The sequence below is a fragment of the Tamandua tetradactyla genome, chromosome 1 (genome assembly GCF_023851605.1).
Source record: "Tamandua tetradactyla isolate mTamTet1 chromosome 1, mTamTet1.pri, whole genome shotgun sequence".
NCBI classification, from domain to species: Eukaryota; Metazoa; Chordata; class Mammalia; order Pilosa; family Myrmecophagidae; genus Tamandua; species Tamandua tetradactyla.
In genome coordinates, this window is record NC_135327.1 from 218,293,472 (window position 1) to 218,321,042 (window position 27,571).

At 38.4% G+C, this 27,571-nt stretch overlaps 1 long non-coding RNA gene across 3 annotated transcripts; it reads left to right on the plus strand.

The window, feature by feature from the left end:
- Positions 1–784: 784 nt before the first annotated feature.
- LOC143676839 (uncharacterized) lies at positions 785–27,354 on the plus strand. 3 transcript variants are annotated; one of them, XR_013172248.1, is made up of 8 exons: positions 787–992; positions 5,301–5,356; positions 5,807–5,935; positions 9,195–9,309; positions 14,353–14,504; positions 16,802–17,028; positions 22,291–22,339; positions 23,575–27,350. It is a non-coding gene; the product is annotated as an uncharacterized LOC143676839 (long non-coding RNA). The 3 variants fall into 3 exon arrangements; XR_013172250.1 differs by lacking the exon at positions 14,353–14,504 and having other exon boundaries at positions 785–992; positions 23,575–27,354; XR_013172249.1 differs by lacking the exon at positions 16,802–17,028 and having other exon boundaries at positions 23,575–27,354.
- Positions 27,355–27,571: the final 217 nt, after the last annotated feature.

Sequence of the window (27,571 nt, forward strand, 5' to 3'; positions counted from 1 at the left end):
AGGAGGAATTTTTTTTTTTAATCTTCTTGTTAACACCACAATACAGTGATTCTAAGACTTTTTGGTCTTAAAAATTATTATGTTCTCTTACAAATTATTGAGGACTTGAAAGAACTTGTGATTATGTGGACTATTTCCATTAATATTACCCTATCTGAAATTAAAATTAAGAAAAATTTAAACAAATGTATTGATTTATTTTAAAATAACAGAGAAACCTATTACAGGTTAATATAAAATCTGAAATGAAAATAACTGTATTTTCAAACAAATAGAAGAGTGGTATTGTTTTACATTTTGTAAATCTTGTCAACATCTGGCTCAATAGAAAACAATTGAATTCTCGCTTATGCTTCTGTAGTCAATCCATTTTGCTCTTACTCATCAAGTGGCCTCTGGAAAACTCCACTGTACGGTTGTGAGAGAATAAGAGTGCAAGAAGAAGTATTAATATCTCCATCGGTAAAATGGGGAAACAGGTTCGTAAGGGCAGGTAATGTAACAGGCTGGGACTAAAGCCTAGATAATCTGGCTTCAAGCATGAGGCGTTCCCCACCGTAGTGCAGCTGGGAAACAACTGATGAAACAAAAGAGCTTTACGCCCCTGGGCTCAGTCCGTTCTCGATTACAAAATGGGATGGTTAGGCTGGAACCAAAGAGAAGAAAGTGCCAGCGAAGTCACACAGTGTGCGCATGCTCTTGGATGGAGCACGCTCACCGGCGCAGCAAGCTCACCGGAAAGGCGTCTAGGAATCTAGGTCCGCGCAGACGCAGAGCTACCTCGCGGCGGAAGTGGGGCTGGCGGCCGCTCCGTGTGTAAAAAGTGGCAGCGCGGCACGGTGCGCAAGCGCGGCAGCTCTTCTGGCGGCAAGGTTAAGAGGCGGACCGTGGCGGCCCGCTGGGCTCGGAGCTGAGCTGGTCAGGATGGACGAGGACGTGCTGACCACACTTAAGATCCTCATCATCGGCGAAAGTGGGGTGGGCAAGTCGAGGTGAGGCGGATCTGGGGCGGCGGCCGGTCTGGGCGCGGTGACGAGGGCGGTGGGGCAGTGTCTGCGTCCTGGGCCGCGACGGGAACGGTCGCTGGCGGTGGCAGCCGGCCCGGCGGCTTGGCCCATGCCCTCGGCCTCTCCGCGCGGACTCGCTCCACGCGCCTTCACGGTTCCCGGCCTAGAACGGTCCCGAGTTCCCTGGAGCGCCGCTTCCGCCACCGTGAGACTAAGGAAAAACAATCCTGAGGGCCGCCGCTCGGCCCCGGCTTGCGGCCGGGAGCGCAGGGCGTGGCCGTCCGTCCTGGGCCCGAGTAAGGCCGCGGGGGACGCCGCACTCTGGGCCCTGACCTGACTAGGGGATTTCTCTCGGGGCTCCTCTGCATACGTAATGTCCCATTCTGGAAGTTTCATTGCGCCTTAGATCACAGCCCTGACCTATTTTGGCGCAACCCGTGTGGCTTCTTCAATTTTTTTCTTTAACGAGTCGGATGTGAAAGAAGTCATTGGTCTTCTAACTGCTTAAAAAAATTCACTTTAGCCCAAGATATGAGTGCTTAAACTATGGAACACCTTTGGAAGTAAAGTGTAATTGCTGCTTCTCTTTCCGCCACAAATATATGTACGTGTCTTTTATGTCCTGACACTTTCTTGGGGGAAAATAATATTGACAAGAGTTAAGAGTGGAGAATATGGGTGAGACATGGGTGCGTGTGCGTGTTGCCAGAGGGTTGTGAGTCCATCTGAGACTCGGAACAAAGTTCTCCCGGTGAAGTCATCGTTGCCACCTGGTTATGAGTAGATTATATTCTAGGCAGACTTGATCTTCCAGCAGTATTCAGATTCGAAGGGCCAGAAGCAATTTCATATCTTAGCTGTAAAAGCTGATATAGATTATCTTTCAACTCATTTTTTAAATTACGTTGTCTTACTTTCTTAGATAATTAAGAGTTTGAAAGTTTATTCTGTAACATGTTCTGAAATTTTATGTAATTTTAAAGTATGAAAATATGTTTTCATCCTTTATTGTGCTCTGCATTTACTTGGAGTCAGGGGGTGGAATAGTTTAATGAAACAATGGGGGCTAGCAAAATGGTATGATTCTCGGTTTGTGTTACTTAAAGCGCTGATAAAATCATTTTCATGGTTACCATCTGTTACACGTTTTTGAATGTTAAAAAGTTAGTCCATCTGTTGGACATTGTCCTGAGAATTCCAAAGCCTTGTCACTGTTCTATCTCTTCTTCATGACAAGCAGCCCTCGTTTAGGTTAAGGTATATGAATGAAATTGCGTTTTTGAAGTCAGGTAGGGTCTAGTGTCATTTCATCTGGTCAGCCCAATACATGGTTGGCTGGTACTTTTTCTAAATGTACTGGGTGGGTGATTGGCTAAGCTGTGTGAAAATTTCCTGGAGGGTTCACTGAAAGTACAGTGTTGATGTAATCAAAGGTCCTCCCTTTTGAGTAAGGTGTGCCAAGTGGATTTACTATTGATCTCCCTAGTTTGCTCTCCCCAAACAAGCTTACTTGGACCTGGTCTGTGCTGAATTTTTTCTCAGTACTTGGTGAATTACCAGTACTCAGTCCCAAATTTTAACTTTTAAATGACTTCTTTCAAGAAATCTATCATTTGGAGGAAAAGCTGGCTTATTTTTCTAGCTAGATAGGCATTATTTTTCTGTGTGATGTATTGTGGAAAACAATCTTGAACACTTTTCTTTCTGAGTGAGAGTAAATGACTCAGCTAAAACAGAAATGTAGGCTATTTAAGGCGGGTTAGTAGAAAAGCATTGCTCACGGATATAAATTCAAAGCATTGGTCTAACCAATAATTCATTTCTATTTCTTTAGAGATATGGACCTAGTGGAAGTGAGAATTATCACTTGTGTTGAGAAATTATTGTACAACAGAGGATAGTTTAATTAGTCCAAATTAGTGGATTATTTTTTCAATTTATTTCAGAATGTTGGTGTGTAAAGAGTATGTGTAGCAGCCAGGAGATCAGGATTGAGACTTGTGCCACCACTTGGGTGACCTTGTGTATGCTACTTTAACGCTGGGCCTTAATTTCTTTATTTGAAAAGTGAGGACATTGGAATAGGAACTTTACAAGCCCTATCTGATGTTAAATGTGTAAGGTTCTTTGCTTCTGTGGCTAGGCCTGGTCAATGTAGTAAAGTGTATCAGGAACTGGAAGGGATTATAGAGATCTTCTGATGTTTAGATTACTGTCTCTCCACCCATCTTCCAGCCTTTTGATGAATTTCATTTGTAAATTGAGAAGTACATATTAGTTATAACCACACTATCTATTATACATTTGGTCTTCTCTTAAGTGGACTGGTGGTGGTTATTCCTTCTGTCCTTAGCACTACATTGAGAATATTTTGCTCTTTAATTTTGGAAGTATAAACGCTTGAATATACAAACTTTAGATTAGTGGTTCTTAATCCTTTTGGGTTGCAGATTCCTTTCAAAATCTAATAAAGGAAATGGACTCATTTTCCCTGCTTGGGAAAATAAATCCATAAACTCTCATACATTTTGTGCCTCAAGTTCAGAGCTGCTGATTTATACTCAGTTTGTATTAAAATGTGTTGCTTGTGCCATACCAGTTCTCTGCCCTTCCTCATAAAGTGCCGTTAATGACCAGGGTTGTGTAAGGATTAGTGGTTATACAAGGAATCCCCCTGGCTTGGGGTCTGGCACATTGTCCATGCTCAAAAAATAAGAGCCAGTACCATCATTGTTTTTGTGTTGTTGTTACTACTATTCTATGAGGTTATGTTAACCTATGTTTTAGTAATAATAGTTTCTGTAGTGACCAAGTATAGATAATGTATTATCTATATAGATATGTATATTTTCTATTCTTAAATTTTTAGCTGAAGCTTCACTTTTATTAATTTAAAGTTTAATATTTAGAATTTTGAGAAGAAATTTTTAATAAATAGTCTTTTCAGATTCGTATTAGTGCTGTCACCTGCTTTGTGTGGAGGTAAATAAAAATGCTTATAGTCAAGAGAATTCAGTGTAAGTAGAAAAATCTGAAATTTGGCTCTGTTCTCTTTTGCTTTGCTCTTGTGGTACTGGTTTTATGGTAAATATAAGAAAGTAAACCAAGAACAATAGAGTTGGAATCCTTCAAATGTAATTAATAGTACTGAGTTTGGAAACTACCAGGAGGCCCTTATGTTTGGCAGTATACTCGTGGACAGGAAGAATCTGTAATGGCTGAAATTACAACCTATAGAAATGTTCATATAAAGTTTTCTGCAATTTAGATAGCTGATAGCGATTGCTTAGATTTCATTACATGGAAACAGGTCACTTCAACAGTCTTCTTCTTTTGGAGTTAATGTGAGGAAAGATTGATTAATTTGATAAATATAGAGCTTTAACGAATGTTTAGATTTTATGTTTGAAGAGCTTCTAATAATTAACACTTCTACCTTATATTACATACACTAATTCTGGGAGGTGTAAAATCTCAAGAGTACCGTTCTAATCTGTGTGTTTTACTTTTGTGCCTTATATACTAGTTTGTTTACCATTTCCTAGGTTTAGTCCTTTATCTCTCATCATAAGGCTAGCAGTTGTCTTCCTTAGATTTTCTAGCATTTCTGTCTGTATTAACTTTTCATAATACAGAGCAGTTCTTGTCATGCCTTTCTTTACATGCTCCCACTGCCGCCTTGATTCATGCACCTTCCCTACTGTTAGCCAGATGTGTGTATGCTCTTTCTGTCCATTTTTTTTTACTGTCTTTTCTTCTGACCTAGGTAATAATCATACTGCTTGCTACAAAAATGTTAGGTTTTCATGCCTTTTTGTTTGCACTTGCGTTCAGGAAGTATAATGCTGGATTTTTTAAAAAGTCAATATTTTTGTATTCTAAGAGAATCTTATATCCCCCCTTCCTCTAAGTCCGTTAAAACATGATGTATTGCTAATATTTTTTGAGAAGGACATGCCAGTACAGAAACAAACGGACAAAAACAAAACAAAACAAAACACCACCAAACCAATGCACAGACCTTTTCACACCTGGAGAGTTGTGTAGGGGAGCATGGGGAATATACTTTTTAGTAAACTACTTTGTTCTTGAGAGTCTTTGATTGCCTTTCCAGTAATTTAATTTCTCGGTGTATACCTGCACCAGGGCAGTATTTCTGGGAACAGACATACGTTAGCTGTTCTTATCTGCATCTAATAATTTGTGACAAAATGTAACATTCACGAGCATATTTATCAAATGATTGGAAAGAAAAGTCAGATTCCTAATCTGTCTTTTTACTATCTCTTCTAGCCTGCTCTTGAGATTCACAGATGATACTTTTGATCCAGAACTTGCAGCAACAATAGGTAAGCCTGTATTTAAAAATTCAGTTAAAATGCTGAATATTTTTTACCCTTTAGGCTGTTTTAGCTAACGCTTTCTACCTGCTACCTACCAGAAATGGAATGGCTTTTAAAAAGGGGAATTTAATAAGTTGCAAGTTTTCTAAGGCCTAGAAAAGGTCCCAATTAAAATAAGTCTATAGAAGTGTCCAATCTCAGGCATCCAGAGAAAGATACCTTGATTCAAGAAGGCCAATGAAATTCAGGATTTCTCTCTCATCTGGGAAGGCATGTGACGAACACGGCATCATCTGCGAGCTTTCTCTCTTGGCTTCCTGTTTCATGAAGCTCCCTGGGAAGCGCTTTCCTTCCTCGTCTCCAAAGGTCCCTGGCTGGTGGACGCTCTGATTCTTGTAGCTATGTCATTTTCTGCTCTCTCAGAATCTCATGGCTTTCTCTCTTGTCATTCTCTAGGTTTTTCCAAAGTGCTTCTTCTTTTAAAGGATTCCACTAACCCAATCAAGACCCACCTGGAGCGGGTGGAAACATGTCTCCACCTATCAAGTTGAATATCCGCACTGATTGAGTCACATCTCCATGGAGGTAAGCTAATTAAAGTTTCCAACATACAGCGCTGAATAAGGATTAGAAGAAACCATTGCTCCCATAAGGTTGAGTAGGATTAAAACATGGCTTTTCTAGGGTACATAAACCTTTTCAAACCAGCACATTCCACCCTGTGGACCCTAAAAAAGACATGTTTCTCCATATACAAAATGCATTCATTCCATAACAATATCAGAGATCCTTAAGCCATTTCAGTTAGAATACAAATACAGTGCGAGGTTAAAACTAGTACAGAGTCTCAAAGTCAGCTATAGGCATGGACAGTCCTAAGGCAAAATTTTCCTCTGGGTCTGGACCTGTAGAACGGGTGTGGACCTGTAAAACTCAAACAGGTTATTTGCTGCCAGCATACAGAGGAGGAATAGTCATAAGATACACATACCCGTTTCCACAGGGAGTAAGAAGCACAGGGGTCCCAGGACCTAAGCAGTTTCAAAAACCCACAGGGTAGAGTCCATTAGATTTCAGAGTCTGAGAGTCATTGATCTTTGGGGCTTTAGAAAGTGGCAGTCTCACCCTTTCCAAGGGCCTACACAGTGGCCTACCTCTCTGAACGCAACATTGGGGGACAGTGGAGAGACCACATTTTTCTCAGCACCACCCTCTCCAAGGATCGGGGCCTGTATCTGGGTTCTCGGCCATCTCTAGGATACATGCTCAACCCCCTAATGTGGTGGCAGCCAGACTCTCCCTAAGCCCCAGGGAGTGTGCTCCTCCTTCCCCAAGGCCTGAGGTGGCATGCCTCTTCCACTGCAATGAGGTGGAAGGCCCATCCTCTGCCTTTGGGGCAAATTTACTCTCTCCACCTGCTTGGGTGGGCCTGTTCTCCTGGCCTGAGGCATCTTTTTTTTAATTAATAAAACCAGTCAACATACAGTATCATTTTTTTCATCACATAGTTGTATATTCATCATGATCATTTCTTAGAACATTTACATCAATTCAGAAAACGAAATAGAAAGAAAACAAAAAATAATTCATACATACTGCGGTTTGGCCCAACCGCTAAGCTATCGGGGAACCTCTACTCCTCAGCTTCTCACTGCTTGCTAGACGACGCTGCCGCACGCAGAAAAGGGGCTCGAGCCGGGGGTCTGGGTCCAAGGGGCGCGCGCAGGAGACCTCGCTGCGGGTCTAAAGGACTGGAGGCCGAGTCAATTAAGGCATGAAGCGAGGTAGCTTTATTGTTGGTAGACGCTTATGCCAGGGCCGCCAGAAGCTAAAGGCTCGGTGAGCCCTGGATTATATACAGTTTGAGGAGAGGTGGAGTTAGGGCGTGGCCTCCAGGGGAAGGTAGCCAATCACACAGGGGGGACAGATGAGTGACTGTGACCATAGAGATGCTGTTCCTGAGTGTACCCATAGCAGAGGATGTTGGGTAGGTGGAGGACTAAGGAGAAGGCCAATAGGGTTAGAGAGACAAGGCTGCATCATCACTAGTCACCGGGGAGGCCTGTAATTCAGAGGCTTAGAAGAACCGGACGTGCCAAAATGGTGAGGGAGGGAGAGAAAGAGACTAAGCCACCAGGCCAAGAATAAAATTATGCCACAACATACCATACCCCCCATCCTTCCCATTCATTGATCACTAGCATTTCAATCTACTAAATTTATTTTGACATTTGTTCCTCCTATTATTTATTTATTTTTAATCCATATGTTTTACTCATATGTCCATAAGGTAGATGAAAGAAGCATCAGACACAGGGTTTTCACAGTCACACAGTCACGTTGTGAAAGCTGTATCATTATACAGTTATGTTCAAGAAACATGGTTACTGGAACACAGCTCTACATTTTTAGGTAGTTCCCTCCAGCCTCTCTGTTAAAGGTGATCTATTTAATGCGTCAGAATAACCTCCAGGATAACCTTTCGACTCTGTTTGGACTCTCTCAGCGGGGATTGATGCTTTATTTTGTCTCATTTCTCTCTTCCCCCTTTCGGTTGAGAAGTTTTTTTCAATCCCTTGGTGCTAAGTCCCAGCTCATTCTAGGATTTCTGTCCCACATTTGCCAGAAAGGTTCATACCCCTGGGAGTCGTGTCCCATGTGGGGGGGGGGAGGGCAGTGAGTTTGCTTGTCGTGTTGATTGAGAGAGAGATGGCCCGAAGCTTCTTGACTTCAGACCTCAGCCTCCATGGCTTTGCCTCTGAAGTTTTTTTTCCTCCAATGTGTCCCTTCTCTTAGCCCCCCAGTCCAAACTGGCAGTGGCCCTGTCTATACAGGTCCCACAGCACTGTCATTGGCTTTCTATGCAGTAGCCTTGGATCATGCCCATCAGACATAAGGAGTTTCCACAGATCCTTCCCGGATAACTCCATCTCCAATCTTGGCTTTCTCTGAGATGGCTGACTGGTTCCATGTTTGGTTAAATCCTCATGTGGGGCACTATTCTCTGGGGTCTCCCCTCCTGGAAGCCCAGAATTTTCCAGAGCATCAATTTCTGGTTTCTTTGTACCCAAGAGTTCAGTTCTCAGCTTATCTCTTTCCTGTCACATTGACTGTAAGCTGCGAGGAGAAACCAGGCTGCACTTTCCACGTTTAATTTGGAGATCTCTTCTGCTAAATTTCCAAGTTCACGCCTTTTAAAATCTACCTTCCAGCCAAAGCCACTGGTCAACTTTACCAGATTATCTGCTATTTTAGAACAAGGATTGCCTTCTTTACAGTTTGCAGTAACACATGCCTCATTTCTGTCTAAGGCCTTATCAACAGTATCTTCAGAGTCCACATTTCTACCAACAGTCTCTTCAGACATTCTAGGCCTTCTCTATCAAGCACTTCTGTTCTAGTTTGCTAGCTGCTGGAATGCAATATACCAGAAACAGAATGGCTTTTAAAAGGGGAGTTTAATAAGTTGCTACTTCACAGTTCTAAGGCCAAGAAAATGTTCCAATTAAAACAAGTCAATAGACATACCCAATCTAAGGCATCCCGGGAAAGATACCTTGGTTCAAGAAGGCTGATATAGTTCAGGATTTCTCTCTCAGGTAAGAAGGCACATGGTGAACACAGTCAGCATTTCTCTCTCATCTGGAAAGGCACATGGCAAACACAGCGTTATCTGTGAACTTTGTCTCCTCGCTTCCTGTTTCATGAAGCTCCCTGGGAGGTGTTTTCCTTCTTCATCTCCAAAGGTCACTGGCTGGTGGTGTCTCTCATTCTCATGGCTATGTCATTCTCTGCTCTCTCAGAATCTCATGGCTTTCTCTCTTGTCATTTTTACTTTTTCCAGAGTCCTTCTTTTAAAGGATTCCAGTGAAGCCAATCAAGACCCACCTGGAATGGGTGGAGACAGCAGCACCTGTCAAGTTTAATACCCAGACAGATTGAGTCACATCTCCATGGAGGTAAGCTAATTAAAGTTTCCAACATACAGTGCTGAATAGGGATTAGAAGAAACCGTTGCTCCCACAAGGTTGATTAGTATTAAACCATGGCTTTTCTAGGGTACGTAAATGTTTTCAACCCAGCACACTCTTAGAGTCCTTTTTATTTCTGTGGTGTCAGTATAATTTCCCTTTTTTCAGTTTTGATTTTAATTGTTTGTGTTCTCTCTTTTTTTCTTTATCAGTCGAGTAAAAGGTTTGTCCAATTTATTGATCTTTTCAAAGAACCACCTGGCTTTGTTGATTCTCCCTATTGTTTTTTTCTATCATGTAGCTCCACTCTAATTTTTGTTATTTTTTTTCCATCTTCGCTCTTTTAGTTTAGTTTTTTCTTCTTTGTTTAGCTCTTCTAGTTTTGAGGTTTGGTCCCTGACTTGAAAATTTTGTTTTCTTTTTTACTGTAAACACTTAAAACTATAGATTTCCCTTCCAGTACTGTCTTTGCTGCATCCTATAGGTTTTGCTGTATTGTATTTTCATTTTCATTCACCTCATGATATTCCTAATTTCCCCCATGATTTCCTCTTTTCGGTTGTTGAAGAGTAGTTGCTTAATTTCCATGTATTTGTGGATTTTCCATTTCTCCCTCTGTTATTTATTTCTAGCTCCATTCCTTTGTGGTCAGAGATATTTTTTTAATTTATTGAGACTTGTTTTGTGAATTAAGATCTGGCCTGTGCTGGAGATTGATCCATATGCACCAGAGTAGCCATGTATATTCTTTTCTTGCTGGGTGAAGTGTTCTTTGCATGTTTCTTTGGTCTAATTGATTTAGTGTATCACTCAAGTCTTGTATTTTCTTATTGATCTTCTGTGTAGATGTGCTTTCCATTATTGAAAGCGGTGTATTAAAATTTCCTGCTATTAATGTAAAACTGTCTCTCCCTTCAAATCTGGCAATATTTGCTTCATATATTTTGGAGCTCTTCTGTTTGGTGCATATGTATTTATCGTTATTACATCTTGTTGAATTGACCCCAGTTTTAGTTTGTTAAAGCTGCTGGATTGCAATATACCAGGAACGGAATGGCTTTTAAAAACGGGAATTTATTAAGTTGCAAGTTGATCGTTTTAAGGCTGTGAAAATATCCAAACTAAGGCATCCAGGGAAAGATACCTTGATTCAAGAAAGGCCAATGAGTCCAGAACACCTCTGTCAGCTGGGAAGGCACTTGATGACATCCACTAGCTTTCGCTTCTCATTTCATAAGACTTCCCTGGGGACGTTTTCTGTCTGTGTCTCTAAAGCTCTCTGGCTGTGTGGGCTCTGTTGGCACTAAAGCTTTTTCTGAAATGGTTCCCTCTTAAAGGGCTCCAATAAGCAACTCTGTCGTGAATGGGTGGAGACCCATCTCCATGGAAACCTAATCAAACCAACTAATCAAAAGTTACCACCCACAGGGGCGGGCCGCGGTGGCTCAGCGGGCAAGAGTGCTTGCCTGCCGTGCCGGAGGACCTCGGTTCGATTCCCGGCCCCAGCCCATGTAAAAAACAAACAAACAAACAAAATATAATAAAACAAGAAAATGTTTAAAGATGTTTCCCTTTCTTCCTTCCATCCTTCCTTCCTTCTCTGTCTTTCCTTCCCTTCCTCCCTCTCTCTTAAAAAAAAAAAAAAAAAAGTTACCACCCACAGTTGGATGGGTCACATCTGCATGGAAACAATCAAAAAGATCCCACCCATAATATTGACTGAGGATTAAGGAACATGGCTTTTCTAGGGTACGCAGCAGTTTCAAATTGGCACAACTCCTTTTATCAGTGTAATGACCGTCTTTGCTCTCGTAATGGTTATAGTGCCTTAATGTCTGTTTTATTTGATATTAGTTTAACTACACCAGCTGTCTTCTTTTTTTTCGTAACATGGGCAGGCACCGGGAATTGAACCCAGATCTCTGACATGGCAAGAACGAGCCACCGTTGCCTGCCCAAACACCAGCTGTCTTTTGCTTACTACTTTTATGATACATTTTTCCCATCTTTTTACTTTCAATCTACTTAATGCCTTTGAGTTTAAGATGTGCCTCTTCTAGACCTCGTGTGGTTGGTTCATGCTTTTTTTTTTTTTTTAATCCATTTTACCAGTCTCTGCATTTAGACTGAAGAGTTTATTTACATTTAAAGTCACTACTGGTAAGGCTGGACTTTCTTTGCCATTTTGCTATTTAGTGTTTGTAAGTCTTACACGTTTTCTGTCTCTCAGTTTTTCCATTAATGCCAACTTTCATATTTCTTTTATTTTTTGTGTTGTGCCATATTCAGTCCCTTATCATTTCTATCTGGATGTGTTTTCCATGTGGTCACCAGGAGGTTAAAAGTTCATATAGAACAATCACATTTGATTTGATACCACCTTGACTTCAATAGCATACACTACCCTGTTGGCCTACCTTTCCATCTCCCCACCTTGTTTTCACTTGTTACAAATTGATGGAGAAATCATAAAATGGCTGACCTTAAATCTGCCCTCAGCCCTAGCAACAGCGGTGACCAGCCCCAGAAATCTGTCCTCCACCTTAGCAACAATGGTGACCAGTCCCAGAAATCTGCCCTCCGCCCTAGCAACAGCGGTCACCAGTCCCAGAAATCTGCCCTCCGCCCTAGCAACAGCGGTCACCAGTCCCAGAAATCTGCCCTCCACCTTAGCAACAACGGTGACCACTCCCAGCCTGACACGTGTCCCTGCATGCTCCAGCCTATATAGTCCGGTGCACTTCCTCAATAAGGCAGATGCCTTCCGCTCTCCCCTGAGGGTTGTCTCCTGAGTCGTGTGCTGTGTGCTCTGTGTCTGTGTGACTGACTCAGTACGGCCACTTACCCCCAGCCATCAGCTACCCAACACAAATTATATCTTTGTACGTTGTATTTCCAAATCAGATTGACCATTAATTTTTCGTGTTTGCATTTGAGCACCTGTAGTAAGAAAGAATTGGAGTTACATACTAAAAAATACAATATAATAGTATGAGCATTTATAATTACTGAAGTAGTTACCTTTGTTCGAGGTCTTTGTTTCAAATTACCTTGAACCCTTTCAAGGTATTTCCCTTTACTTTCAGTTTGGAGAGCTCTCCATGTGCATTATTTGTGGGTAGGTCCCTCCACTTCTGTTTATCAGGGAATGTCTTAATCTCTTCCTCATTGTGAAAGAAAATCTCACAGGATTTAGAATTCTTGGTCGGCATTTGTTTTCTTTCAGCACTTTTAGGTATTTCAATCTACTGCTTTCTTCTCTCCATTGTTTCTGATGAGAAAATAGTACCTAATTTAATTGGGACTCTCTTGTATGTAGCACATTGCTTCTCTCCTGCAGCTTTCAGAATTCTTTCCTTGTACTTTGCTTTCAGCAGTTTAATCAGTCTGTGACTGATTTAAGTTTTTCTGTTTAGCCTTCTCTGGGATCCTTGGATGTGCACATTCATGTATTTTGATAAATCTGGGGAGGTTTCTCTCTCTCTTTTTTTTTTTTTTTAATATTCCTTCAGCCCTTTTCTTTCTTTTTTCTCCTTCTGGAACTCCCATCATGTGTATATTGGTATGCTTGATGGTGTCTCAAAGGTCTTTTAGGCTGTTTTCCCTTTTTATAATTCTTTTTCCTTTCTGGTCCTCAGCCTTTACTCACTTCAATTGTTTTGTCTTTCAGTTTGTTGATACTTTATTCTGTCAGCTCCAATCTACTGTTGAGACCCTTGGGAATTTTTCATTTCAATTATTGTGATCTTCAACTCCATTATTTCTGTTTGATTCTTTTTTTTTTTGGTGCATGATCCAGGAATTGAACCCGGGTCTCCTGCATGGAACGCGAGCATTTTACCAGTGAACTACCCATGCACCCTGATTTTTAGCATCTCTATCTTGTTATTAAGATTCTCATTGTTCATTGGTTGTTTTCTTGATACCCTTTAGTTCTGTTCCCCGACTCTCCAGCCACCAGCCTCATCCTAGCCCTTTTGTAGAAACTTCATTCTAGTCCTGCCTTTGACCAGGGAGGTACAAGAGGCTGGAAGAAAGAGCAATATCCCTGGTGTCGTCTCACTTCCAGCAGCACACTAGAGCCTGAGTGTTCTAGTTTGCTGGCTGCCAGAATGCAATATACGAGAAATGGAATGGCTTTTTAAAAGGGGAATTTAATAAGTTACAAGTTTACAGTTCTAAGGCCATGGAACTATCCCAATTAAAGCAAGTTTGTAGAGGTCAGGCCATGGGGGCTCACTGGCAGAGTTCTCACCTGCCATGCTGGTGACCCTGGTTCAATTCCCGGTGTTTGCCCATGCAAAAAAAAAAAAAAAGTCATTTTCAAGCAAGTCTGTAGAAATGTCCAATCTGAGGCATCCAGGGAATGATACCTTGATTCAAGAAGACCAATGAAGTTCAGGGTTTCTCTCTCAAATGGAAGGGCACATGGTGAACATGGGGTTCTGTGTTAGTTTCCTCTCCAGGCCTCTTGCTTCATGAAGCTCCCCAAAGGCATTTTCCTTCATCTCTAAATGTCACTGGCTGTTGGACTCTGCTTCATGGTTTCTTGTTATTTTTGTCGTTCTTCTTCGCTCTCTCAGAATCTCCAAAGGTCACTGTCTGATAGACTCTGTGGTTCTCTTGGCCTCGTGGCTCTGCTTGGCTCTGCTATGGCTTTCTCATTGTACTCAAAAGGCATTCTCTCCAAAAATGTCTCCCCTTTTATAGGATCCCAGTAAACTAATCAAGATTCACATAGAATGGCAGGAGAACGTCTCCATCTAATCAAGTTTAGTACCCACAATTGATTGAGTCACACCTCTGTAGGGATAACCTAATCAAGTTTCCAACCTATAGTGCTGAATAGGAATTAGAAGAAACCTATGCCCCTACAAGATTGATTAGGCTTAAAACATGGCTTTTCTAGGGTACGTTAATCCTTTCAAACCAGCACACTGGGCAAGGTCATCTCTTGCCTTCTGTTCTAGCCTTCTGTTCTCTGACTTCTTGGCCTTCTGTTCTCTGACTTCTTGGCCCACCCTTGCCTAGGTGCCCAGCCTGCCACCAGGGAGCCCTGCCTGCACAGCAGGAGCTCACAGTCCCACACAGCAGACAGGTGAATGATCAGGACAGTGAAGAAATGCTGCAGAGAGAACCTGTTGTCCTTCCAGAAGCTGCAAGACAAAGAGGAAGAGGATGAGGTGAGGAAAGTAGCTCAAATCTGTGTCCTTCTCAACTCCACAAGAGACACACACTCCACAGTAATGACACCTAAAACCCCCCTTTCCTTGCCCTTCAGCTCCTCTTACACTTCAGCAGCTCCAAATCCCTTACCATAGCTCCTTGGATCTCCTTCCTCCAGCCCACCCCTCGGTTCTTTCATATCTCCCCTTTCTCTATTCCCCAATTCTGTATTACAAAAGCCCAATGAATTAGGGCAGGAGAGGAGAAGAGCAGAACCTCTGCCAAAGCCAGCTTCTCCTCAGTGCACTGGAGAAGGAAAAGGCTGAGAATTCTTACTTGCTAATTAAAATTGAGTAGAGGCCCTCCCTGGATGTCCCCTGTGACTTGGTAGACTCGGAGAGAGCATGTTTTCCTTAACATACTTCAATCATAGTCTATACTTTGGAAACAGTACAACTACTCCCATAGCTTCTTTTTTGAAAAAATGTTTTATTAGAGAAGATGTGGGTTTACAGAACAATAATGCATAAAATACAGGTTTATTCCCCTGGGAGTTATGTCGGGCTCGGGATTCAAGACCTTTATTCAAGGACTATTTTGTAACAGAGTCTCATCCTTTTTTAAAAAAAAAAAAAAAATATATATATATATATATTTAATTTAATTTTTTTATGAAAAGAAGGAAGGAATGAAAGAAGTAGAGATAGAAAAAGAGAGAAAGGAAAAAAGAGTAAAGGAGGAGGGAGAGCAGAGGGAGAGAAGAAGTGGGGAAGAGGAAGGGTAATATTGGCAGGAGATTACCACATTCCCCATCTGCCCCCAAAATCTTCATCCAGATCATACTAAAGCAAAATATCAGAGGCAGTTGCATTGACTTTCCGTCTAGTTGCCGATCACTTCTTGGCCTATTTTCCAGAGCAATTCATTCGGCTTGCCCTTGACATTATTCTCTTTACCAGAGTCATTATATCAAGATCGTATACTATCTGTACTTTTGTGTCTAGAGTCTCATACTTTTATCATTAAGACTATATTTCTTTTGTTGATATAAAATTTATTTTTTCTGTGTTCCAAGAAATTATGATAGTATTCCATTATATTAATACACTACAGTTTATCTGTTCATCTGTTGAGGGACACTTGGGTTTCTTCTGCTTTTGGACTGTTTTGAATAATACTGCTTTGAATATTGGTGTGCAAATATCTGTTCAAGTCTGCTTTTAATTCTATTGAAATTAATAGTGGGGTTGCTTGGTCATATGGTAATTCTATACTTAACTGAACTGCCAGACTCTTCCACAATGGCTGGACCGTTTTATATTCACACCAACAATGAATGAATGTTTCTGTTTCTCCACATCTTCTCTAACACTTATTTTCTGTTTGTTTTGTTTTTTTAAATAGTAGCTGTTCTAGTGGGTGTGAAGTTCTATTTCATTGTGGTTTTGATTTGAAGCTTTATAATTTATACAGTGATATTATTATAAACTTGTTTGACAACACTCTCTTAAGTATAAATATTAATGAGTTTAGCTATTTTTTGAAAGATGACTTAATCCCAGAGAAAGGGTCAAATACTACTATCCTTGGCACTTGATAAATTAGGTTTTCTTGATTGTGACCTTTGGTATGGTCACTAGAGGGTGCCTTGAGATCAACTGTCTTTTATTGCTTTTCCCCTCTCCATAAAGGTGTACCTATGAGGTAGAGAAAAAGATGAACCTAGGGGCAGAGGAAAGTATAATTTAGCCTTAGGGCTGTATGGAAGACAGAAAGGGCAGGTCTTATTTACGATGCCTTGATATCAAGGTCTGGAGCTGTTCTAGTTCTTTTGGATCAAGAACTCAGCTTACCGTTCTACCCCAGAGGTTGTGTAACTTGGCATTATTTCTCAGTGCCTCATGCTTAATTTCTCTAAGGTAGTGAGAAATGAACAAAGGTGGTTTCAGCAAATGCTTGAAAATAAGCTTTCCTCATCTCTAAACTGATTTCCTTAGTACGAGTGTTTCTATTTGCATCGGGAGTCTTATCAGTGGAGCCATTCCAGAACATGGCCATCGACAACACTGAGAACCTTTTCTATCCCTTCTAGCCTTGGCTTGAATTAGTTGTGTTTGGTTCCCCCATAGAATATGTACTTCCCTAAAACAGTTTTAAGACTGTAATTGTATGCAGTAGGTATGCTCTGTCACATTTTCAGTATTAAATCACTGTTTAATGGGAAATTATTATGGCAACTTAAAAAATGTAAGTCATTGAGATTCCTTTAGGGAAAAATGAAATCCTAAGCATTTGTCTTTTATAATGGTCATAGGGCTAACGAGCAGCTTGCAGATCAGCACCAAACTTCTCATTGAAAAACAACAGAACAGATCTTTAGTCAGCACTCTTGCTGTGAGGCCAGTCCTGGAGCCATCTTGTGTTGGAAATCTTAATAATAGTTTAGTGCTCAGTAGAAATCTTCTTTCGAGAGAAAACTTAGTCATTTCTTCCTCACGCCCACGACCTTCGAATAACAGCATGGAAAACTACTTGACCAAGGTTAGTTCTGTTATCTTTTTTTCCTGGGGTTTCAGGTTTCAGACACAATTCTTGTTTTTAATTTGGTGAAATACTGTGCTGCTTAATTACTTGTGGACCTTAAGTAAATGTCATAATTATTTGTGCTAATGAAGAAAGGACATAGAAAATTTTAATTCTTTTTCAAGACCCTGGGTCTCTCATTTTTAAGAGATAGCCATTGTTAACTTCATTTAATAAATGTAACTAAACTGACACATTTTAAATTTCTTGAAAAGCTATATTTAGATTTTAGAAAGTACTGTTTAATAACCAGTACTTTGAGATGCTTTTACTTACTTTCTTGTTGATTTCAGGTTGGTTGTTATTCATAACCTTTTTACAGTTTTCCTTCATCATCCCAACTTTTCTACCCTTAAGTACAAATGAATGATTGGCATCCAAATATTTAACCAAAAATGGGTGCTGTTTTACTTACAGCGTTTTTATTTCAATTTTTATAAAATGTGTCTATTGCCAGGCAGTTGCACCATATTTTTAAATCAAGCAAATGTTTGAATTTTAAAAACGAAGTTCACTTATGTTTCTACATCTTGCCATCGCTTGAATGGCCTATGACTATTAGAGGGCATTGATAAGAAGAGTATCTTAATAGCAAAGAAAATAGCATTTGGCGATTAAAATATCTATTTCAGTATACACTGGCTCATCATTTTGATGGTGTTTTCATCTTCTACTCTAGGAACGAGTAACATAGGACAGTGTTAAATGAAACTTCGACCATTTTTTTTGGCTTCATGCCATTGCAAATCAAAGAGTTCTTCTGGAGCCTATGTTACTTTTCTCTATACTAGGAAGGTTTCTCAGCCTTGCTGCCAAATTTCCTAAAAATGAGTAAATTGACTATTTTAGTACATAAATGTAAGGTCCTAGCTAGCTTATATTTTTTCACCATTTAGTTAGCTTAATTTCATTTTATTTTTCTGAAAAAATGAGAAGGTTTCAGAGTCTACTTCAGTCATGACATTGGATTATTGGATACAGGTGAGAAAATGAGTGTCAAATACTCTTTTAAATTGTTAAGCATGATGTGAACTTAAAATGTTCTTATTAATTCTCACCAAAAAATCAGATAATGTATTATTTGAAAGAGTATGTAAATGCAGAAACAATAAAAAAGAAGGTATTTGAGGATTTTTTCCCCTTTAATTTTGTAGGGAAAGGGGTGTTTACTTTTTAGTATTTCTGCTAAGTTGGAAAGAATTTATTTTAAACTTAACATAGTAGTTTGAGGTATACATGGTTCCGTTGTGGGGCACGGGTTTGCCAGCTCATGCTAGACTTAATGAGCGAGATTAAAAAGCACTACTCTGTCAAAACAAAAAGGCATGTTCTTGGTGTCTCCATAACTGTTGTGTGATGCTGTGAAGGAGTTGCTACACAGTTGTTACCTACAGAATTCTTAGAGTTGCAGAAAGAAGGTACCTTCTAGAGTTGCTAGGAATTTATTTCCACTAGGAAAACCTAAATCAACATGATGAGAAGTGGTAGCATATTGTCTGATATGATAGAAGGGGATGGATTTTGGGTGGAGCATTACAAAACCACAAACTTTTAAAAAGGTTTTTAGCTATGACTCTAGAAATTAAAATGTTAAAGATAGCATTAATATTAAAATTGTTTATGAATCTTTACTTTGCAAGGTTTCGACATCTTGGATTATTCATACTGTGATTCCTATCATACCCAGCTTTTTTGTTTTCTCCTGGCTTTGATTATGATCAATTAGTCTCTAGTCTTGTGATTTCAGGTGTACTGCCTGTAGAAGCAAGTTTCCTCCACATTCATAATATTTACTGTATCTCTTACTTTGACATTAAGGTTGCTCATGCTGCTTGACATTTAGTGCTAATAGGAAACCACATATATATTTTGCTAATTTTTGTTTCAGATTTCACATTCTAATTTAATTCTGGGATACTTTATCCTATACATGAGAAGTAGTTTTACAGCTTTCTCCTTACTCAGTTCTATGCTAAAACTTGGGCCAGCCGCAGTGGCTCAACAGGCAGAGTTCTCACCTTCCAGGCCAGAGACCTGGGTTCGATTCCTGGTGCCTGGGCAAAAAAAAAAAAAAGAAAAGAAAAACTTAAAACTAGCCTGACAGATCACGAGCTAGATTTTAACTGAAAGAATTCTTAAGAGTTGAAAACTAAAAATATATTCCTGATAATTTTGTGAAAGAAAAATTTGGTTTAAAAATTTATGTTCAAGACTTGTCTAGTATGTTTGTTCATATCAAGTGCTGTATTCAGGGCCTGGCATGCAGGAGTTGCTTAGGACATGTTTAAATTTGCTTAAATTTTGGAAGACTAATTTTACATTGATTGCTCTTGTATTTTTGGTGCATTTTGGACACTTTTAAATAATTTCTAATGATTTATTTAAGTAAGTTCTCTGTCAAGTGATTTTTTTCTAAAGGTGGTTTTACAAACACATCAAAGTTAAAACAATTAATATTCATAAGGCTTTAACTTTTTACATGACAGAACATTGTATCTCAACAGAATATGGAATCACATTTCTTCTCAACTAAAAATAGACCCTTTTTAGACTACCAAGACAATGACTGTCTGTTCTGAATTTTAACTCTAATCAAACTATCATAATAGTTACGCTAAGTACTCATAAGTTAATAATTGAGTTTTTGTTGTTGTTTTGTTTTGGTTTTGGCTTATCCAGGAAAAAATTCAGTTTAATATTGAAAATCAATCTATGTAATTCACCTAGCAACACACTAAAAATTTTCAAATGATTATATTGATAGACTTAGAAAATATACTTGGAAAATTCCAGCATCCAACTCTTGAAAAGCCTCTCACCAAACTAGTAATAGAAGAGAACTTCTTCAATTTATAAAGGATGTCTATAGAAAACCTCTGATATCATACTCAATAGTGAATTGCTGGATGCCTTCCTCTAATATTAGAAATAAGACACATGTCTGATTTCATTACTTTTATTTAACTTTGTAATGAAGTTCTAATTGCAGTCAGGAAAGAATAATATGGGATAGGCATAGTTTGCCAAACCCCAACCAAAACTATTCCTGCCAACCCTGAAGAACACCTAGGTCTTTATATGAGATTCTACAAAGGTCCTATGCACTAGGACTACTTTCCAGAAACCAACCTCATTTTACTATGAGTTCTTTAAATACGTATATGCCTTTGTCACTTAATTTTTCAGCTCCTTGATCAACAGACTATTCTTCAGTTATTTTCTCTGTAGCGAAATATGTATTTAATATTACAAACTGATAAATGTAATTTACTTGAGACATTAATCTTTTTACTATTAGATTTTGAATTGCAGTGGTTTAAATGGAAGAATTTGTTTGATTTTATTCATTTGAGTGCATTATATTTATTTTTTAACATTTGAATCTCATTAAAATAATGATAAATTTTAATTTAAAAATATCAGTATAACTGTAGCCTGTCAATAAATACTTTTGAATGGTCATGGAAAAATTGTTCTGATATCAGATGAAGGCATAACCATGGAAGCATAGGGCTGGACCAAAGAGACCTTGAGCCAAGAGAGAAGGCCCATCCACAGTGGTTGAGGGTGGGGGAGGGGGCTCCACCCCAATGTTCCTGCAGAGTGTGGCTGTCTCCCCAGTGCTTGGAGAGGGTGGGTCTTATGCCCTTGCATTCGGGGGAACCTGGCTACCACTCAGGAAGACCCTAGTTACTGCCGTGGCACTGGTAAAGGGTGGGGCTGCTGCTTCAGCAGTCACAGAGGACAACTATCTATCCAGAGATGACTCTCAGACCTTAAAATCTATTAGAATTTGCCCTGCTGGGTTTCAGACTTGCTTGGAACCTGTGACCCCTATTTTCTTCTCCTTTCTGACCTGAGACTGTCTGTCTTATGCCTAACCTATCTTTGTATGGGAAGCAGATATCTGTTTTCTAAGTTTAATAGGTCCACAGAGAGGAACTTTGTCCCAGGAAGGACCACATGCATAGCAGATTTTGATGAGACTTTATACTTAGAGTTGTCGCTGAAATATGGCTTAAGGCTTTTGGGGATGTTGTGATGAAAGAATATATTTCATTCATAATGTCTTTTGTCGGCCCAGTGTGTGGACTCTGGTATTTGTCATAGCAGTCTGGCAAACCGAGCCATCATTGTACCCTTTTAGACAGTGTTAGATGGAAACACAGGCAATATGGTTTAAAATATTCCCACACATTTCATAATTAAGTAGATAAATGTAACCATACAGTTAATTGTTTCCTAATTTCTATAAAGGAAAACAAAGTTACAATTAAAGTTATACATTGTTGTCCTTGTTTCCAATTCTAGAAAGTCATAAATCAGAGAAACTACATTTGAAAACTAGCCCTAAAATCTAAATTTATCCTTCCTTCAAGCAAATTTTCTGAACTCTTTGTGTTCGTACGAATAACGAATGTTTGAATCATGATACAGGTAGTATAATATATTAACTTAATTTTTTGCCAGTAGGATTTTCACGTGATATTAAGACACAGTACCACTTACTTTATGATTCTGTGTTGAACAAGTAATAGCATGGATCATACTTTTAGATTTTACTTTTCTAAAAGTATAGAACGGAAAATTTTTTAAATTTTTTATTGTGGATATATATATATATATATATATATATATATAAAACACAGAATTTCCTGTTTCAACCATTTTTTATGCACTGTTGGTGTTAATTACATTCACAATTTTGTGTTACCATCACTATCATCCATTACCAGGATTTTTTTCATGATCCAAACAGAAATTCTGTACATATTGAGCATTAATGCCCCATTTCCTCCTTCTCCAAAGTATATTTTATTTTAAGGAAAAATCCATTAAAGTCAAAAAATGGTTTCAGAGTTTTGCTATGAACTGCAAAGTAATGCATTCAGTGTTAAACATGATGTGAATTGATCAACATTCTTTGTACCATTAAGATCACATACCACCTTTCTGAAATTATGTCTATTCAGTATACCAATTATTAATTGTGCTTTTTATTAGAGTAGTTTAACAACATCATATATATTTCCCCCTTTGGTTATCTAAACTTAAAATAGGTAAAAAATTTAAAAATTTTATGTATGTGATTATTTTTCTCCAAGTTAGGTTTATTCTCTAAAAATATCAAAGACTACATTTCATAAGATGTGTGTCATTCTTACTATATTGTCTCTCTTGTTTAACTTAACATCATAAATTATATTTGACTTATTGCAGATGCGGCAGGAATTGGAAAAAAATATAACTAGAGAACTAGAGGAAGAAGGTATGTTGATAAAAATTATGAATTAAATTTAGATATTGATTTTTGAAATTAACTGTAAATAGTAAATGGCATCTCTTTCTATTGTTTGGATATAAGACACAATGTTAAGTATTTTTTCTTACATATATATATCTAATGAGAGACATTAAAGCATAACATTCATAATGAAGAATATAATTGTTCTTCATTTCATCATGTTTCTGGATCTTTTAAACATCTCAAACAGTCTCTGTATCCCTAACCTTTATTATTTCTGGCTATAACCTTCCTTTACTTCTGCCATGCCTAGAGAGCTGAAACTCTTCTCAGAAAACATAAGGAAAGCTTTAGCCACTTCTCATCTTTACTGTAGTAGTAGAAGGCTGAAAAACAGATTCATCTTGTGATACCTAGTTGAACAATTACTGTTTGAAAAGTGGTTACTTGACTAGTGGCATTTTGAATCTCCAGTTATTCACTGTGTCATTGCTTTGCTTTTGCCCTCAGGATAATTTCAAATTCCTTAGCCTGGATTAAAAATGCTCATACCAGTATGGTTCTTGCTAAGTTATTCAGCCTTATCGCTTGCTCATTTGCCCCTACTCTCCCCCTTTGCTCTGGCATTTGCCCCTACTCTCCCCCTTTGCTCTGGCATAATATAGACTACTTATATCATTCCAGAAAGGTTCTTCCTCACCTGTGGCTCTTTGCAGGTGCTTCTCTCTATTTGACGTAATTTATATTTATCCTTAAATTAGCAACTTACATATCACTTGCAACAGAAGGGCCTATGATATTGAAATAAAATTGGGATAGATGTTCCTCCCATGTGTTGCAATAGTATTCTGTTTTTGTACTTGTTATCATATATATGACTTTGTATGGAAGTGGCCTGTTCATTTGGTTTTTCAGATTATAGTACTTACTGTAGAGGGGTGGACTTGGTCATTTCATCTTATAATTCCAGTTTGCTTGTCATAGAGCCTTAGCACACAGTTGTTGAATAAACCATGAATGAAGAATAAGGAAAGCAGAAGCTCTGATATTTAGTCGCAGGGTTAATTAGTTACACACAGTCCATTGTGTAAATATGGGCAAATTATACTGAATAGTAGCCTTGTAATTTTTACTGAACCTGTACAAATATTTTTCATTCTTCCTAATGCTAATAAAAATCTCAACTTTCTTGACTGTTCCTTAGTTTTAACCATGAAGTTTTTAAGATTAAGGATGTAATTTTTTCTTTTTCTTTCCAGCTGCTGCTGAGTTTGAATCTGGATCCTATAGAGCTTCTCTTCTAGGATCTACTGATGCTTTTAAAACTAGGTCTTGATTTAGATTTGACTCATCACAAGAATTTGTACAAATTTTAAATAAAAATTATTTGATCTGAAAAAAATAATTATTTACTAGGCTGTTTATATAATGTTTTAATGGTTTCCTCTTGTATGATGTGAAAATATTAAAATATTTTTGTATCATATCTGTTTGATAAAAATTTATGTATTACTTTAAGCCATGTTTCTTGGAATCTATAACTTTTAAATGGATTTTGCAAACGAAAACCATCATTATTGAGTTTTTACATAGCCACACTGCTCAAAATTCTAGCTATTTAAAGTTGTCATTAATATTTAAGTAGAGTTAATTGATGGCTTATTTGTAAGTTGTTATCACTATATAACTATAAAAAACCAGGTATCCATCATTTAATATATTGCTGCTATGTCAGTTGTCAATGCTTAGACTATTACAATTGTTATAGTGCCATCAAACTTATATAGAATTTTAACAATTGTATACATTGATTTATAGATATTTCTTCATGAAGAAGTAAGATTGGCCTAAAACTTTTCACCTTTTCTATTTATTTTTATTCACTTTTAAAAACAGAGAGAAAAAATTGCAAGTTATAATACAAAGGACTATTTCTCCCCTGAACCATTTGAAAGAATAAACTGCCCATGTGATTGATGCCAATTACTGTTGATTATTCTAGTATGTATTTCCCACAAACAAGGACGTTCTGCACAACTACAGTATAACCATCACAATCATAAAATTAACATTAATACATTCTATCATTTAATCCCCAGACCTTTTAATATTTGCCATTTGTCTCAGTGCCATTTGTTGCAAAAGGATCCATTTCTGAATTGCGGATTGAATTTCATTGTTGTATCCCTATAGTCTCTGTCAGTCTGGAATAATTTCTTAGTCTCTCCTTGAATTTCAAGACCTTGATTCTTTTGAAAATTGAATGTCAGTAATATGGAATGTTCTGCAGTGTGGGTTTTTCTGATGCTTCCTTATGATTAGATTCAGATTAAATGTTTCTGGCTGTAGAATCACAGAAAGAATCCTGCAATCTTCTCATTGCATCCTATCACGTGACCCACAATTTGATTTGCTATATTCTATTTTTTTTCAACCTTCAGCTCACGAATTGTCTCCTCTGCTATGTCCAATCTGTTCCCTGAACTGTCCATAAAATTTTTAAAAACAGTTTTATTGTACAATATAACATATATACAAAGCAAAGAAAGAAGAAACAATAATTTTCAAGTTGTACTTCAACAAGTAGTTACAGAAGAGATTCAAGAGTTTGTCATGTGCTACCATTCTACTATCTCAGAGTTTCCTTCTAGCTGCTCCAAAACATTGGAGGCTAGAAGGCATATTAATATAGTGATTCAGCAATCATACTTGCTTGTTAAATTCTGTTTCCTCTGCTATACCTTCCCATCCTCTGATCCCTCTCCCAATCTATAGGGTTCTTTACAAATTGCCCTAATCCTGACTTTTCCATGTTGAGAAAGGGTTTCAACACTATAGGATAGGGGGATGTAATCAATCGACAATATTGGAGAGGCTGGTCCCTCTGAGTTTCAGGATATATCTGACCTAGGAACCCTCCAGGAATTATAGATTTCAGGAAGGCAGACTTAGTGTATGAAACCTTCATAGAGTCTTAGTTCGAGCCCTACCTGTTCCTAAGTCGACAGGAGTGAGGTCGGTTGAAGTTTAGCAACCATGGCAATTAGCACTATCTAATTTGAAGCTTGCATAAGAGTAGCCTACACTTCTGGGAAGATGTTGTAATGGGGCAGATTGAAATCACCCCTGCTCCGTGGAATATACTAGAAGAGCATAAAGAAGAATTCAAAAAATTAAATTAAAATGTAGATCTCACAAAGATGAAAGAAAAAGTAGATCAAATTAGAAATAGACTAGGGACACATGGTAGATTTGAAGGAGCAGATGGAAGAATAAGAAGACAGAACGATTGATCTAGAATAAACAAAAGAAGAAAATGGCAAGAAAGGTGGAATAAATGGAACTGGATTTTAGGGAAATGATGGACAACAAGAGGTGCACAAGTATAAGAAACATCAGTGTCCCAGAAGGAGAAAAATTAAAGGGCTGGGAAAATTAATTGAAGATATAATCAGGGAAAATTTCCCAACCCTTATAAAAGATATAAATATGCAAATAAAAGAGCCCAATGAACTCCAAACAGTATAAATCCAAAAATATACTAATAGAACTTTCAAATGTTGAAGAGAAACAGAACATTCTGAAAGCAGGAGAAAAGTGATATAGTACATACAAGGCAAAACACATAAGATCGAGTTTGGACTACTCAACAGGCACCATGAAAGGAAGAAGGCAGTGATATGATATATTTAAGATTCTAAATGAAAAACACTTTTAGCCAAGAATTTTATATCCAGACAAGTTTCTTTCAATATTGAGGGAGAGATTAAAATTTTCAAAGACAACGACTGAGAGAACTAGTCAACAAGAGACCTACCCTACAAGGAAAGGAAAGGGAATCCTGTCAGTTAAAAAGACAAAGCAGGAGAGGGAGGTCTGGAGGGCACAGAATTGAAGACTACCAGTAAGGGTAATTTAAAGGATAAAAAGAGAGAGGGACTCTCTCTAAGCCAACTCAGCAGGTGAATTCACTACCCTTCCCCTATGGGGACATGACTCCCAGGGGTGTAAGCTCCCTAACAACATGGGACAGAAATCCCGGGATAGACCAGGACCCAGCATCAAGGAATTGAGAAAGCTTTCTTGGCCAAAAGTGGGAAGAGAGAAATGAGACAAAATAAATTTCAGTGGCTGAGAGATTTCATACAGAGTCTACAGGTTATCCTGTAGGTTATTCTTACACATTATATAGATATACCTTTTGAGTTTATGGTGTGTTGGAATAGCAAGAGGGAAGTATCTGAAACTGTTCGGCTGTGTTCCAGTAGCCTATTCTTAAAGACAATTGTACAAAGGTCTAATATTTACAATGTGACTGAGTGATTGTGAAAACCTTGTGTCTAATGCTTCTTTTTTCTAGGGTATGGACAGATGAGTAAAACTTACGGATAAAAAATAAATCATAGAGAGGACAAAGTTTAAAATAAATTGGGTAGATGGAAACACTGGTGGTCAATGAGAGGGAGGGGTAAGGTGCATGGTATGCGTGAGCTTTTTCTTTTCTCTTTTTATTTCTTTTTCTGGAGTGATGCAAATGTTCTAAAAAATGATCATGGTAATGAATACACAGGTATGTGATGATATTGTGAACCATAGATTGTACACCATGTATAGAATGTATGTGTGTGAAGATTTCTCAATAATAAAAAAAAAAAGAGGGCAGCCCATGGTGGCTCAGCATGCAGAGTTCTTGCCTGCCATGCCAGAGACCTGGGTTCGATTCCCAGTGCCTGTCCATGCAAAAAAACCCAAAAAACAAACAACAACAACAACAAAAAGATACCTATTTTTTTTCCCCCTGTGGTAGAATGCTTGCCTTCCATACCAGAGACCCGGGTTCAATTCCCAGCCCATGCACCAAGAAAAAAAAAAAAGATATCAGTTCTTCTCAAACTTTATTAAAACCCAGTTAAAAATGTTAAAATAAATTTAGTTTGAAATGCTAGTGATCAATGAAAGGGAGGGGTAAGGAGTATGGTATGTATAATTTTTTTTCTGTTTTCATTTTCTTTTTATGAATAGAGGCAAATGTTCCAAGAAACGATGATGATGATAAATATGCAACTATGTGATGATATTGTGAGTTACTGATTGTATATGTAGAATGGAATGATCAAAACAGGAATGTTTGCATTAGCTTTGTGTTTTTTGGTATTAAAAAAAATGTCCTAATTAAGGTACCAGCCAAGAGGTTACCTTCACTCAAGAATGGCCTGTGAAGTTCAGGGTTTCTCTCTCAACTTTGAAGGCACATGG